Below are 17,344 nucleotides of genomic sequence, written 5' to 3' on the forward strand. Positions count from 1 at the left end.
CAGTGATTGAGCTTATGGCCCACCGATGGAAGAATTGCAATTTTAGATATTTGCAGATTTACAAACTGGATGTGTTTGGCAACATTTACAGAAGAAAATGTGCTATTAAGGTTTTTCTCCCTTGTGTACACACAGACAAATGGAACTATGGACACACCACTACTCTGAGCACAAGTCCATTGTTTTCACTAGATATCCAAAATCAACCAGGACTGAAGTCTTAAGGATTGATTCCGGTGTAAAAATAGTCTGTTAAAAGTTAAAGTTTTACTTAAAGGACAACACCTACATGACAATTCTAATGTTATTTCCATGGCCTTGGAAAGTTCAAGTTTTCTAGTCCCTAAAATGCAACATAACCTGTTATTGAGTATGGAAAGACCTCACAGATAGGAGACTTTGCATGCAGTACTAAAGTGTTATCTGAAGGGACATAGCAGACCAAGTATTTAAACGATCTGAGGCGTTTTCACTTGATGCAACACGAAGCAGCAGCATCTGTAACCTTGAAACTAGGAGCTCAGGATTTGTCCATTGCACATTCATTGGTTTCATTAGTCCAAAAAAAAACACAGCTCTAATTCAATGTTCTGATGGGCAAGTTGACAAATGAAGCTCTCCATAAACAACAGAGTGCGTTACAACTGTCCTCAGGCCTAATAACAATGACACAACTAATACCCAGCGAGGGATGCATGAGCACGTCACGGCTTTACCCCGAGTTTGCTGACCTAGTTCGAAGTGCAGAGTACAGGCGAGGGACAGACAAATAAGTGGAATCAAAGGGGACTCTGCGTGGAGCCGCCGAAAAAGCTGGAAGAGGCTCGTGCCACCAACGCGAGGCAAAAGAAAGCAGGATGGAGAGATGTACTTATGTCGGAGAACAATGAGTTGTAGGTGTGTGTAATTGATACATCATGTGTTCACGCATGACTCCGTGTTTGGCTGCACTCGTGTTAGTGGTGTTGTGTGTGTGCAGGTCAGATAAAATAAACCACAGCTGTGATGTTTACTTAAACTACTATTCCTAACGTCAACAAAGAACCTAATATACTATGACCGTTTTTCACTTTTTTCGACAGGCTATTCTATGACTGTTTTCGACATAAGATACTAAGACTGTTTTTTGACTTTTTCCGACATGCTATACTATGACCGTTTTTCACTTTTTTCGACATGCTATACTATGACCGTTTTTGACTATTTTCGACATGCTATACTATGACCGTTTTTGACTTTTTCCGGCAGGCTCTACTATGACTGTTATCGACAGGCTATTCTATGACTGTTTTCCACATAAAATACTATGATTGTTTTTTGACTTTTTCCGACATGCTATACTATGACCGTTTTTCACTTTTTTCGACATGCTATACTATGACCGTTTTTGACTTTTTTCGACAAGCTATACTATGACTGTTATCGACAGGCTATTCTATGACTGTTTTCCACATAAAATACTATGATTGTTTTTTGACTTTTTTCGACATGCTATACTATGACCGTTTTTGACTTTTTTCGACATGCTATACTATGACCGTTTTTGACTTTTTTCGGCAGGCTATACTATGACTGTTATCGACAGGCTATTCTATGACTGTTTTCCACATAAAATACTATGATTGTTTTTTGACTTTTTCCGACATGCTATACTATGACCGTTTTTCACTTTTTTCGACATGCTATACTATGACCGTTTTTCACTTTTTTCGACAAGCTATACTATGACTGTTATCGACAGGCTATTCTATGACTGTTTTCGACATAATATACTATTTTTTTTTTTCACTTTTTCGACATGCTATACTATGACCGTTTTTCACTTTTTTCGACATGCTATACTATGACCGTTTTTCACTTTTTTCGACAAGCTATACTATGACTGTTATCGACAGGCTATTCTATGACTGTTTTCCACATAATATACTATTTTTTTTTTTCACTTTTTTCGACATGCTATACTATGACCGTTTTTCACTTTTTTCGACATGCTATACTATGACCGTTTTTGACTTTTTTCGGCAGGCTATACTATGACTGTTATCGACAGGCTATTCTATGACTGTTTTCCACATAAAATACTATGATTGTTTTTTGACTTTTTCCGACATGCTATACTATGACCGTTTTTCACTTTTTTCGACATGCTATACTATGACCGTTTTTCACTTTTTTCGACAAGCTATACTATGACTGTTATCGACAGGCTATTCTATGACTGTTTTCGACATAATATACTATTTTTTTTTTTCACTTTTTCGACATGCTATACTATGACCGTTTTTCACTTTTTTCGACATGCTATACTATGACCGTTTTTGACTTTTTTCGACAAGCTATACTATGACTGTTATCGACAGGCTATTCTATGACTGTTTTCCACATAAAATACTATGATTGTTTTTTGACTTTTTCCGACATGCTATACTATGACCGTTTTTCACTTTTTTCGACATGCTATACTATGACCGTTTTGGACTTTTTTCGGCAGGCTCTACTATGACTGTTATCGACAGGCTATTCTATGACTGTTTTCCACATAAAATACTAATTTTTTTTTTCACTTTTTTCGACATGCTATACTATGACCGTTTTTCACTTTTTTCGACATGCTATACTATGACCGTTTTTCACTTTTTTCGACAAGCTATACTATGACTGTTATTGACAGGCTATTCTATGACTGTTTTCGACATAATATACTATTTTTTTTTTGACTTTTTTCGACATGCTATACTATGACCGTTTTTCACTTTTTTCGACATGCTATACTATGACCGTTTTGGACTTTTTTCGGCAGGCTCTACTATGACTGTTATCGACAGGCTATTCTATGACTGTTTTCCACATAAAATACTAATTTTTTTTTTCACTTTTTTCGACATGCTATACTATGACCGTTTTTCACTTTTTTCGACATGCTATACTATGACCGTTTTTCACTTTTTTCGACAAGCTATACTATGACTGTTATCGACAGGCTATTCTATGACTGTTTTCGACATAATATACTATTTTTTTTTTCACTTTTTTCGACATGCTATACTATGACCGTTTTTCACTTTTTTCGACATGCTATACTATGACCGTTTTTGACTTTTTTCGACAAGCTATACTATGACTGTTATCGACAGGCTATTCTATGACTGTTTTCCACATAAAATACTATGATTGTTTTTTGACTTTTTCCGACATGCTATACTATGACCGTTTTTCACTTTTTTCGACATGCTATACTATGACCGTTTTTCACTTTTTTCGACAAGCTATACTATGACTGTTATCGACAGGCTATTCTATGACTGTTTTCCACATAATATACTATTTTTTTTTTTCACTTTTTTCGACATGCTATACTATGACCGTTTTTCACTTTTTTCGACATGCTATACTATGACCGTTTTTGACTTTTTCCGGCAGGCTCTACTATGACTGTTATCGACAGGCTATTCTATGACTGTTTTCCACATAAAATACTATGATTGTTTTTTGACTTTTTTCGACATGCTATACTATGACCGTTTTTGACTTTTTTCGGCAGGCTATACTATGACTGTTATCGACAGGCTATTCTATGACTGTTTTCCACATAATATACTATTTTTTTTTTTCACTTTTTTCGACATGCTATACTATGACCGTTTTTCACTTTTTTCGACATGCTATACTATGACCGTTTTTGACTTTTTCCGGCAGGCTATACTATGACTGTTATCGACAGGCTATTCTATGACTGTTTTCCACATAAAATACTATGATTGTTTTTTGACTTTTTTCGACATGCTATACTATGACCGTTTTTCACTTTTTTCGACATGCTATACTATGACCGTTTTGGACTTTTTTCGGCAGGCTCTACTATGACTGTTATCGACAGGCTATTCTATGACTGTTTTCCACATAAAATACTATTTTTTTTTTTCACTTTTTTCGACATGCTATACTATGACCGTTTTTCACTTTTTTCGACATGCTATACTATGACCGTTTTTCACTTTTTTCGACAAGCTATACTATGACTGTTATCGACAGGCTATTCTATGACTGTTTTCGACATAATATACTATTTTTTTTTTCACTTTTTTCGACATGCTATACTATGACCGTTTTTCACTTTTTTCGACATGCTATACTATGACCGTTTTTGACTTTTTTCGGCAGGCTCTACTATGACTGTTATCGACAGGCTATTCTATGACTGTTTTCCACATAATATACTTTTTTTTTCACTTTTTTCGACATGCTATACTATGACCGTTTTTCACTTTTTTCGACATGCTATACTATGACCGTTTTTGACTTTTTTCGGCAGGCTATACTATGACTGTTATCGACAGGCTATTCTATGACTGTTTTCCACATAATATACTATTTTTTTTTTCACTTTTTTCGACATGCTATACTATGACCGTTTTTCACTTTTTTCGACATGCTATACTATGACCGTTTTTGACTTTTTTCGGCAGGCTCTACTATGACTGTTATCGACAGGCTATTCTATGACTGTTTTCCACATAAAATACTATTTTTTTTTTTCACTTTTTTCGACATGCTATACTATGACCGTTTTTCACTTTTTTCGACATGCTATACTATGACCGTTTTTCACTTTTTTCGACAAGCTATACTATGACTGTTATCGACAGGCTATTCTATGACTGTTTTCGACATAATATACTATTTTTTTTTTCACTTTTTTCGACATGCTATACTATGACCGTTTTTCACTTTTTTCGACATGCTATACTATGACCGTTTTTGACTTTTTTCGACAAGCTATACTATGACTGTTATCGACAGGCTATTCTATGACTGTTTTCCACATAATATACTATTTTTTTTTTTCACTTTTTTCGACATGCTATACTATGACCGTTTTTCACTTTTTTCGACATGCTATACTATGACCGTTTTTCACTTTTTTCGACAAGCTATACTATGACTGTTATCGACAGGCTATTCTATGACTGTTTTCGACATAATATACTATTTTTTTTTTCACTTTTTTCGACATGCTATACTATGACCGTTTTTGACTTTTTTCGACATGCTATACTATGACCGTTTTTGACTTTTTTCGACAAGCTATACTATGACTGTTATCGACAGGCTATTCTATGACTGTTTTCCACATAAAATACTATGATTGTTTTTTGACTTTTTCCGACATGCTATACTATGACCGTTTTTCACTTTTTTCGACATGCTATACTATGACCGTTTTTGACTTTTTTCGACAAGCTATACTATGACTGTTATCGACAGGCTATTCTATGACTGTTTTCCACATAATATACTATTTTTTTTTTCACTTTTTTCGACATGCTATACTATGACCGTTTTTCACTTTTTTCGACATGCTATACTATGACCATTTTTGACTTTTTTCGGCAGGCTATACTATGACTGTTATCGACAGGCTATTCTATGACTGTTTTCCACATAAAATACTATGATTGTTTTTTGACTTTTTTCGACATGCTATACTATGACCGTTTTTGACTTTTTTCGACATGCTATACTATGACCGTTTTGGACTTTTTTCGGCAGGCTATACTATGACTGTTATCGACAGGCTATTCTATGACTGTTTTCCACATAAAATACTATGATTGTTTTTTGACTTTTTCCGACATGCTATACTATGACCGTTTTTCACTTTTTTCGACATGCTATACTATGACCGTTTTTCACTTTTTTCGACAAGCTATACTATGACTGTTATCGACAGGCTATTCTATGACTGTTTTCCACATAATATACTATTTTTTTTTTCACTTTTTTCGACATGCTATACTATGACCGTTTTTCACTTTTTTCGACATGCTATACTATGACCGTTTTTGACTTTTTTCGACAAGCTATACTATGACTGTTATCGACAGGCTATTCTATGACTGTTTTCCACATAATATACTATTTTTTTTTTTCACTTTTTTCGACATGCTATACTATGACCGTTTTTCACTTTTTTCGACATGCTATACTATGACCGTTTTTCACTTTTTTCGACAAGCTATACTATGACTGTTATCGACAGGCTATTCTATGACTGTTTTCGACATAATATACTATTTTTTTTTTCACTTTTTTCGACATGCTATACTATGACCGTTTTTGACTTTTTTCGACATGCTATACTATGACCGTTTTTGACTTTTTTCGACAAGCTATACTATGACTGTTATCGACAGGCTATTCTATGACTGTTTTCCACATAAAATACTATGATTGTTTTTTGACTTTTTCCGACATGCTATACTATGACCGTTTTTCACTTTTTTCGACATGCTATACTATGACCGTTTTTGACTTTTTTCGACAAGCTATACTATGACTGTTATCGACAGGCTATTCTATGACTGTTTTCCACATAAAATACTATGATTGTTTTTTGACTTTTTCCGACATGCTATACTATGACCGTTTTTCACTTTTTTCGACATGCTATACTATGACCGTTTTTCACTTTTTTCGACAAGCTATACTATGACTGTTATCGACAGGCTATTCTATGACTGTTTTCGACATAATATACTATTTTTTTTTTTCACTTTTTCGACATGCTATACTATGACCGTTTTTCACTTTTTTCGACATGCTATACTATGACCGTTTTTCACTTTTTTCGACAAGCTATACTATGACTGTTATCGACAGGCTATTCTATGACTGTTTTCCACATAATATACTATTTTTTTTTTTCACTTTTTTCGACATGCTATACTATGACCGTTTTTCACTTTTTTCGACATGCTATACTATGACCGTTTTTGACTTTTTTCGGCAGGCTATACTATGACTGTTATCGACAGGCTATTCTATGACTGTTTTCCACATAAAATACTATGATTGTTTTTTGACTTTTTCCGACATGCTATACTATGACCGTTTTTCACTTTTTTCGACATGCTATACTATGACCGTTTTTCACTTTTTTCGACAAGCTATACTATGACTGTTATCGACAGGCTATTCTATGACTGTTTTCGACATAATATACTATTTTTTTTTTTCACTTTTTCGACATGCTATACTATGACCGTTTTTCACTTTTTTCGACATGCTATACTATGACCGTTTTTGACTTTTTTCGACAAGCTATACTATGACTGTTATCGACAGGCTATTCTATGACTGTTTTCCACATAAAATACTATGATTGTTTTTTGACTTTTTCCGACATGCTATACTATGACCGTTTTTCACTTTTTTCAACATGCTATACTATGACCGTTTTTCACTTTTTTCGACAAGCTATACTATGACTGTTATCGACAGGCTATTCTATGACTGTTTTCCACATAATATACTATTTTTTTTTTCACTTTTTTCGACATGCTATACTATGACCGTTTTTGACTTTTTCCGGCAGGCTATACTATGACTGTTATCGACAGGCTATTCTATGACTGTTTTCCACATAAAATACTATGACCGTTTTTGACTTTTTTCGACATGCTATACTATGACCGTTTTGGACTTTTTTCGGCAGGCTCTACTATGACTGTTATCGACAGGCTATTCTATGACTGTTTTCCACATAAAATACTATTTTTTTTTTTCACTTTTTTCGACATGCTATACTATGACCGTTTTTCACTTTTTTCGACATGCTATACTATGACCGTTTTTGACTTTTTTCGGCAGGCTATACTATGACTGTTATCGACAGGCTATTCTATGACTTTTTTCCACATAATATACTATTTTTTTTTTTCACTTTTTTCGACATGCTATACTATGACCGTTTTTCACTTTTTTCGACATGCTATACTATGACCGTTTTTGACTTTTTCCGGCAGGCTATACTATGACTGTTATCGACAGGCTATTCTATGACTGTTTTCCACATAATATACTATTTTTTTTTTTCACTTTTTTCGACATGCTATACTATGACCGTTTTTGACTTTTTTCGACATGCTATACTATGACCGTTTTTGACTTTTTTCGGCAGGCTATACTATGACTGTTATCGACAGGCTATTCTATGACTTTTTTCCACATAATATACTATTTTTTTTTTTCACTTTTTTCGACATGCTATACTATGACCGTTTTTGACTTTTTCCGGCAGGCTATACTATGACTGTTATCGACAGGCTATTCTATGACTGTTTTCCACATAAAATACTATGATTGTTTTTTGACTTTTTTCGACATGCTATACTATGACCGTTTTTCACTTTTTTCGACATGCTATACTATGACCGTTTTGGACTTTTTTCGGCAGGCTCTACTATGACTGTTATCGACAGGCTATTCTATGACTGTTTTCCACATAAAATACTAATTTTTTTTTTCACTTTTTTCGACATGCTATACTATGACCGTTTTTCACTTTTTTCGACATGCTATACTATGACCGTTTTTCACTTTTTTCGACAAGCTATACTATGACTGTTATTGACAGGCTATTCTATGACTGTTTTCGACATAATATACTATTTTTTTTTTGACTTTTTTCGACATGCTATACTATGACCGTTTTTCACTTTTTTCGACATGCTATACTATGACCGTTTTGGACTTTTTTCGGCAGGCTCTACTATGACTGTTATCGACAGGCTATTCTATGACTGTTTTCCACATAAAATACTAATTTTTTTTTTCACTTTTTTCGACATGCTATACTATGACCGTTTTTCACTTTTTTCGACATGCTATACTATGACCGTTTTTCACTTTTTTCGACAAGCTATACTATGACTGTTATCGACAGGCTATTCTATGACTGTTTTCGACATAATATACTATTTTTTTTTTCACTTTTTTCGACATGCTATACTATGACCGTTTTTCACTTTTTTCGACATGCTATACTATGACCGTTTTTGACTTTTTTCGACAAGCTATACTATGACTGTTATCGACAGGCTATTCTATGACTGTTTTCCACATAAAATACTATGATTGTTTTTTGACTTTTTCCGACATGCTATACTATGACCGTTTTTCACTTTTTTCGACATGCTATACTATGACCGTTTTTCACTTTTTTCGACAAGCTATACTATGACTGTTATCGACAGGCTATTCTATGACTGTTTTCCACATAATATACTATTTTTTTTTTTCACTTTTTTCGACATGCTATACTATGACCGTTTTTCACTTTTTTCGACATGCTATACTATGACCGTTTTTGACTTTTTCCGGCAGGCTCTACTATGACTGTTATCGACAGGCTATTCTATGACTGTTTTCCACATAAAATACTATGATTGTTTTTTGACTTTTTTCGACATGCTATACTATGACCGTTTTTGACTTTTTTCGACATGCTATACTATGACCGTTTTTGACTTTTTTCGGCAGGCTATACTATGACTGTTATCGACAGGCTATTCTATGACTGTTTTCCACATAATATACTATTTTTTTTTTTCACTTTTTTCGACATGCTATACTATGACCGTTTTTCACTTTTTTCGACATGCTATACTATGACCGTTTTTGACTTTTTCCGGCAGGCTATACTATGACTGTTATCGACAGGCTATTCTATGACTGTTTTCCACATAAAATACTATGATTGTTTTTTGACTTTTTTCGACATGCTATACTATGACCGTTTTTGACTTTTTTCGACATGCTATACTATGACCGTTTTGGACTTTTTTCGGCAGGCTCTACTATGACTGTTATCGACAGGCTATTCTATGACTGTTTTCCACATAAAATACTATTTTTTTTTTTCACTTTTTTCGACATGCTATACTATGACCGTTTTTCACTTTTTTCGACATGCTATACTATGACCGTTTTTCACTTTTTTCGACAAGCTATACTATGACTGTTATCGACAGGCTATTCTATGACTGTTTTCGACATAATATACTATTTTTTTTTTCACTTTTTTCGACATGCTATACTATGACCGTTTTTCACTTTTTTCGACATGCTATACTATGACCGTTTTTGACTTTTTTCGGCAGGCTCTACTATGACTGTTATCGACAGGCTATTCTATGACTGTTTTCCACATAATATACTTTTTTTTTCACTTTTTTCGACATGCTATACTATGACCGTTTTTCACTTTTTTCGACATGCTATACTATGACCGTTTTTGACTTTTTTCGGCAGGCTATACTATGACTGTTATCGACAGGCTATTCTATGACTGTTTTCCACATAATATACTATTTTTTTTTTCACTTTTTTCGACATGCTATACTATGACCGTTTTTCACTTTTTTCGACATGCTATACTATGACCGTTTTTGACTTTTTTCGGCAGGCTCTACTATGACTGTTATCGACAGGCTATTCTATGACTGTTTTCCACATAAAATACTATTTTTTTTTTTCACTTTTTTCGACATGCTATACTATGACCGTTTTTCACTTTTTTCGACATGCTATACTATGACCGTTTTTCACTTTTTTCGACAAGCTATACTATGACTGTTATCGACAGGCTATTCTATGACTGTTTTCGACATAATATACTATTTTTTTTTTCACTTTTTTCGACATGCTATACTATGACCGTTTTTCACTTTTTTCGACATGCTATACTATGACCGTTTTTGACTTTTTTCGACAAGCTATACTATGACTGTTATCGACAGGCTATTCTATGACTGTTTTCCACATAATATACTATTTTTTTTTTTCACTTTTTTCGACATGCTATACTATGACCGTTTTTCACTTTTTTCGACATGCTATACTATGACCGTTTTTCACTTTTTTCGACAAGCTATACTATGACTGTTATCGACAGGCTATTCTATGACTGTTTTCGACATAATATACTATTTTTTTTTTCACTTTTTTCGACATGCTATACTATGACCGTTTTTGACTTTTTTCGACATGCTATACTATGACCGTTTTTGACTTTTTTCGACAAGCTATACTATGACTGTTATCGACAGGCTATTCTATGACTGTTTTCCACATAAAATACTATGATTGTTTTTTGACTTTTTCCGACATGCTATACTATGACCGTTTTTCACTTTTTTCGACATGCTATACTATGACCGTTTTTGACTTTTTTCGACAAGCTATACTATGACTGTTATCGACAGGCTATTCTATGACTGTTTTCCACATAATATACTATTTTTTTTTTCACTTTTTTCGACATGCTATACTATGACCGTTTTTCACTTTTTTCGACATGCTATACTATGACCATTTTTGACTTTTTTCGGCAGGCTATACTATGACTGTTATCGACAGGCTATTCTATGACTGTTTTCCACATAAAATACTATGATTGTTTTTTGACTTTTTTCGACATGCTATACTATGACCGTTTTTGACTTTTTTCGACATGCTATACTATGACCGTTTTGGACTTTTTTCGGCAGGCTATACTATGACTGTTATCGACAGGCTATTCTATGACTGTTTTCCACATAAAATACTATGATTGTTTTTTGACTTTTTCCGACATGCTATACTATGACCGTTTTTCACTTTTTTCGACATGCTATACTATGACCGTTTTTCACTTTTTTCGACAAGCTATACTATGACTGTTATCGACAGGCTATTCTATGACTGTTTTCCACATAATATACTATTTTTTTTTTCACTTTTTTCGACATGCTATACTATGACCGTTTTTCACTTTTTTCGACATGCTATACTATGACCGTTTTTGACTTTTTTCGACAAGCTATACTATGACTGTTATCGACAGGCTATTCTATGACTGTTTTCCACATAATATACTATTTTTTTTTTTCACTTTTTTCGACATGCTATACTATGACCGTTTTTCACTTTTTTCGACATGCTATACTATGACCGTTTTTCACTTTTTTCGACAAGCTATACTATGACTGTTATCGACAGGCTATTCTATGACTGTTTTCGACATAATATACTATTTTTTTTTTCACTTTTTTCGACATGCTATACTATGACCGTTTTTCACTTTTTTCGACATGCTATACTATGACCGTTTTTGACTTTTTTCGACAAGCTATACTATGACTGTTATCGACAGGCTATTCTATGACTGTTTTCCACATAAAATACTATGATTGTTTTTTGACTTTTTCCGACATGCTATACTATGACCGTTTTTCACTTTTTTCGACATGCTATACTATGACCGTTTTTGACTTTTTTCGACAAGCTATACTATGACTGTTATCGACAGGCTATTCTATGACTGTTTTCCACATAATATACTATTTTTTTTTTCACTTTTTTCGACATGCTATACTATGACCGTTTTTCACTTTTTTCGACATGCTATACTATGACCATTTTTGACTTTTTTCGGCAGGCTATACTATGACTGTTATCGACAGGCTATTCTATGACTGTTTTCCACATAAAATACTATGATTGTTTTTTGACTTTTTTCGACATGCTATACTATGACCGTTTTTGACTTTTTTCGACATGCTATACTATGACCGTTTTGGACTTTTTTCGGCAGGCTATACTATGACTGTTATCGACAGGCTATTCTATGACTGTTTTCCACATAAAATACTATGATTGTTTTTTGACTTTTTCCGACATGCTATACTATGACCGTTTTTCACTTTTTTCGACATGCTATACTATGACCGTTTTTCACTTTTTTCGACAAGCTATACTATGACTGTTATCGACAGGCTATTCTATGACTGTTTTCCACATAATATACTATTTTTTTTTTCACTTTTTTCGACATGCTATACTATGACCGTTTTTCACTTTTTTCGACATGCTATACTATGACCGTTTTTGACTTTTTTCGGCAGGCTATACTATGACTGTTATCGACAGGCTATTCTATGACTGTTTTCCACATAAAATACTATGATTGTTTTTTGACTTTTTTCGACATGCTATACTATGACCGTTTTTCACTTTTTTCGACATGCTATACTATGACCGTTTTTCACTTTTTTCGACAAGCTATACTATGACTGTTATCGACAGGCTATTCTATGACTGTTTTCCACATAATATACTATTTTTTTTTTCACTTTTTTCGACATGCTATACTATGACCGTTTTTCACTTTTTTCGACATGCTATACTATGACCGTTTTTGACTTTTTTCGGCAGGCTCTACTATGACTGTTATCGACAGGCTATTCTATGACTGTTTTCCACATAATATACTATTTTTTTTTTCACTTTTTTCGACATGCTATACTATGACCGTTTTTCACTTTTTTCGACATGCTATACTATGACCGTTTTTCACTTTTTTCGACATGCTATACTATGACCGTTTTTGACTTTTTTCGGCAGGCTATACTATGACTGTTATCGACAGGCTATTCTATGACTTTTTTCCACATAATATACTATTTTTTTTTTTCACTTTTTTCGACATGCTATACTATGACCGTTTTTCACTTTTTTCGACATGCTATACTATGACCGTTTTTGACTTTTTCTGGCAGGCTATACTATGACTGTTATCGACAGGCTATTCTATGACTGTTTTCCACATAATATACTATTTTTTTTTTCACTTTTTTCGACATGCTATACTATGACCGTTTTTCACTTTTTTCGACATGCTATACTATGACCGTTTTTCACTTTTTTCGACATGCTATACTATGACCGTTTTGGACTTTTTTCGGCAGGCTATACTATGACTGTTATCGACAGGCTATTCTATGACTGTTTTCCACATAAAATACTATGATTGTTTTTTGACTTTTTCCGACATGCTATACTATGACCGTTTTTCACTTTTTTCGACATGCTATACTATGACCGTTTTTCACTTTTTTCGACAAGCTATACTATGACTGTTATCGACAGGCTATTCTATGACTGTTTTCGACATAATATACTATTTTTTTTTTTCACTTTTTCGACATGCTATACTATGACCGTTTTTCACTTTTTTCGACATGCTATACTATGACCGTTTTTGACTTTTTTCGACAAGCTATACTATGACTGTTATCGACAGGCTATTCTATGACTGTTTTCCACATAAAATACTATGATTGTTTTTTGACTTTTTCCGACATGCTATACTATGACCGTTTTTCACTTTTTTCAACATGCTATACTATGACCGTTTTTCACTTTTTTCGACAAGCTATACTATGACTGTTATCGACAGGCTATTCTATGACTGTTTTCCACATAATATACTATTTTTTTTTTCACTTTTTTCGACATGCTATACTATGACCGTTTTTCACTTTTTTCGACATGCTATACTATGACCGTTTTTGACTTTTTCCGGCAGGCTATACTATGACTGTTATCGACAGGCTATTCTATGACTGTTTTCCACATAAAATACTATGACCGTTTTTGACTTTTTTCGACATGCTATACTATGACCGTTTTGGACTTTTTTCGGCAGGCTCTACTATGACTGTTATCGACAGGCTATTCTATGACTGTTTTCCACATAAAATACTATTTTTTTTTTTCACTTTTTTCGACATGCTATACTATGACCGTTTTTCACTTTTTTCGACATGCTATACTATGACCGTTTTTGACTTTTTTCGGCAGGCTATACTATGACTGTTATCGACAGGCTATTCTATGACTTTTTTCCACATAATATACTATTTTTTTTTTTCACTTTTTTCGACATGCTATACTATGACCGTTTTTCACTTTTTTCGACATGCTATACTATGACCGTTTTTGACTTTTTCCGGCAGGCTATACTATGACTGTTATCGACAGGCTATTCTATGACTGTTTTCCACATAATATACTATTTTTTTTTTTCACTTTTTTCGACATGCTATACTATGACCGTTTTTGACTTTTTTCGACATGCTATACTATGACCGTTTTTGACTTTTTTCGGCAGGCTATACTATGACTGTTATCGACAGGCTATTCTATGACTTTTTTCCACATAATATACTATTTTTTTTTTTCACTTTTTTCGACATGCTATACTATGACCGTTTTTGACTTTTTCCGGCAGGCTATACTATGACTGTTATCGACAGGCTATTCTATGACTGTTTTCCACATAAAATACTATGATTGTTTTTTGACTTTTTTCGACATGCTATACTATGACCGTTTTTCACTTTTTTCGACATGCTATACTATGACCGTTTTGGACTTTTTTCGGCAGGCTCTACTATGACTGTTATCGACAGGCTATTCTATGACTGTTTTCCACATAAAATACTAATTTTTTTTTTCACTTTTTTCGACATGCTATACTATGACCGTTTTTCACTTTTTTCGACATGCTATACTATGACCGTTTTTCACTTTTTTCGACAAGCTATACTATGACTGTTATTGACAGGCTATTCTATGACTGTTTTCGACATAATATACTATTTTTTTTTTGACTTTTTTCGACATGCTATACTATGACCGTTTTTCACTTTTTTCGACATGCTATACTATGACCGTTTTGGACTTTTTTCGGCAGGCTCTACTATGACTGTTATCGACAGGCTATTCTATGACTGTTTTCCACATAAAATACTAATTTTTTTTTTCACTTTTTTCGACATGCTATACTATGACCGTTTTTCACTTTTTTCGACATGCTATACTATGACCGTTTTTCACTTTTTTCGACAAGCTATACTATGACTGTTATCGACAGGCTATTCTATGACTGTTTTCGACATAATATACTATTTTTTTTTTCACTTTTTTCGACATGCTATACTATGACCGTTTTTCACTTTTTTCGACATGCTATACTATGACCGTTTTTGACTTTTTTCGACAAGCTATACTATGACTGTTATCGACAGGCTATTCTATGACTGTTTTCCACATAAAATACTATGATTGTTTTTTGACTTTTTCCGACATGCTATACTATGACCGTTTTTCACTTTTTTCGACATGCTATACTATGACCGTTTTTCACTTTTTTCGACAAGCTATACTATGACTGTTATCGACAGGCTATTCTATGACTGTTTTCCACATAATATACTATTTTTTTTTTTCACTTTTTTCGACATGCTATACTATGACCGTTTTTCACTTTTTTCGACATGCTATACTATGACCGTTTTTGACTTTTTCCGGCAGGCTCTACTATGACTGTTATCGACAGGCTATTCTATGACTGTTTTCCACATAAAATACTATGATTGTTTTTTGACTTTTTTCGACATGCTATACTATGACCGTTTTTGACTTTTTTCGACATGCTATACTATGACCGTTTTTGACTTTTTTCGGCAGGCTATACTATGACTGTTATCGACAGGCTATTCTATGACTGTTTTCCACATAATATACTATTTTTTTTTTTCACTTTTTTCGACATGCTATACTATGACCGTTTTTCACTTTTTTCGACATGCTATACTATGACCGTTTTTGACTTTTTCCGGCAGGCTATACTATGACTGTTATCGACAGGCTATTCTATGACTGTTTTCCACATAAAATACTATGATTGTTTTTTGACTTTTTTCGACATGCTATACTATGACCGTTTTTGACTTTTTTCGACATGCTATACTATGACCGTTTTGGACTTTTTTCGGCAGGCTCTACTATGACTGTTATCGACAGGCTATTCTATGACTGTTTTCCACATAAAATACTATTTTTTTTTTTCACTTTTTTCGACATGCTATACTATGACCGTTTTTCACTTTTTTCGACATGCTATACTATGACCGTTTTTCACTTTTTTCGACAAGCTATACTATGACTGTTATCGACAGGCTATTCTATGACTGTTTTCGACATAATATACTATTTTTTTTTTCACTTTTTTCGACATGCTATACTATGACCGTTTTTCACTTTTTTCGACATGCTATACTATGACCGTTTTTGACTTTTTTCGGCAGGCTCTACTATGACTGTTATCGACAGGCTATTCTATGACTGTTTTCCACATAATATACTTTTTTTTTCACTTTTTTCGACATGCTATACTATGACCGTTTTTCACTTTTTTCGACATGCTATACTATGACCGTTTTTGACTTTTTTCGGCAGGCTATACTATGACTGTTATCGACAGGCTATTCTATGACTGTTTTCCACATAATATACTATTTTTTTTTTCACTTTTTTCGACATGCTATACTATGACCGTTTTTCACTTTTTTCGACATGCTATACTATGACCGTTTTTGACTTTTTTCGGCAGGCTCTACTATGACTGTTATCGACAGGCTATTCTATGACTGTTTTCCACATAAAATACTATTTTTTTTTTTCACTTTTTTCGACATGCTATACTATGACCGTTTTTCACTTTTTTCGACATGCTATACTATGACCGTTTTTCACTTTTTTCGACAAGCTATACTATGACTGTTATCGACAGGCTATTCTATGACTGTTTTCGACATAATATACTATTTTTTTTTTCACTTTTTTCGACATGCTATACTATGACCGTTTTTCACTTTTTTCGACATGCTATACTATG

Source organism: Cebidichthys violaceus, unplaced genomic scaffold (assembly GCF_023349555.1).
Source record: "Cebidichthys violaceus isolate CVI_PGR_0920_01 unplaced genomic scaffold, fCebVio1.0.p SCAF_24, whole genome shotgun sequence".
Taxonomy (NCBI): Eukaryota; Metazoa; Chordata; class Actinopteri; order Perciformes; family Stichaeidae; genus Cebidichthys; species Cebidichthys violaceus.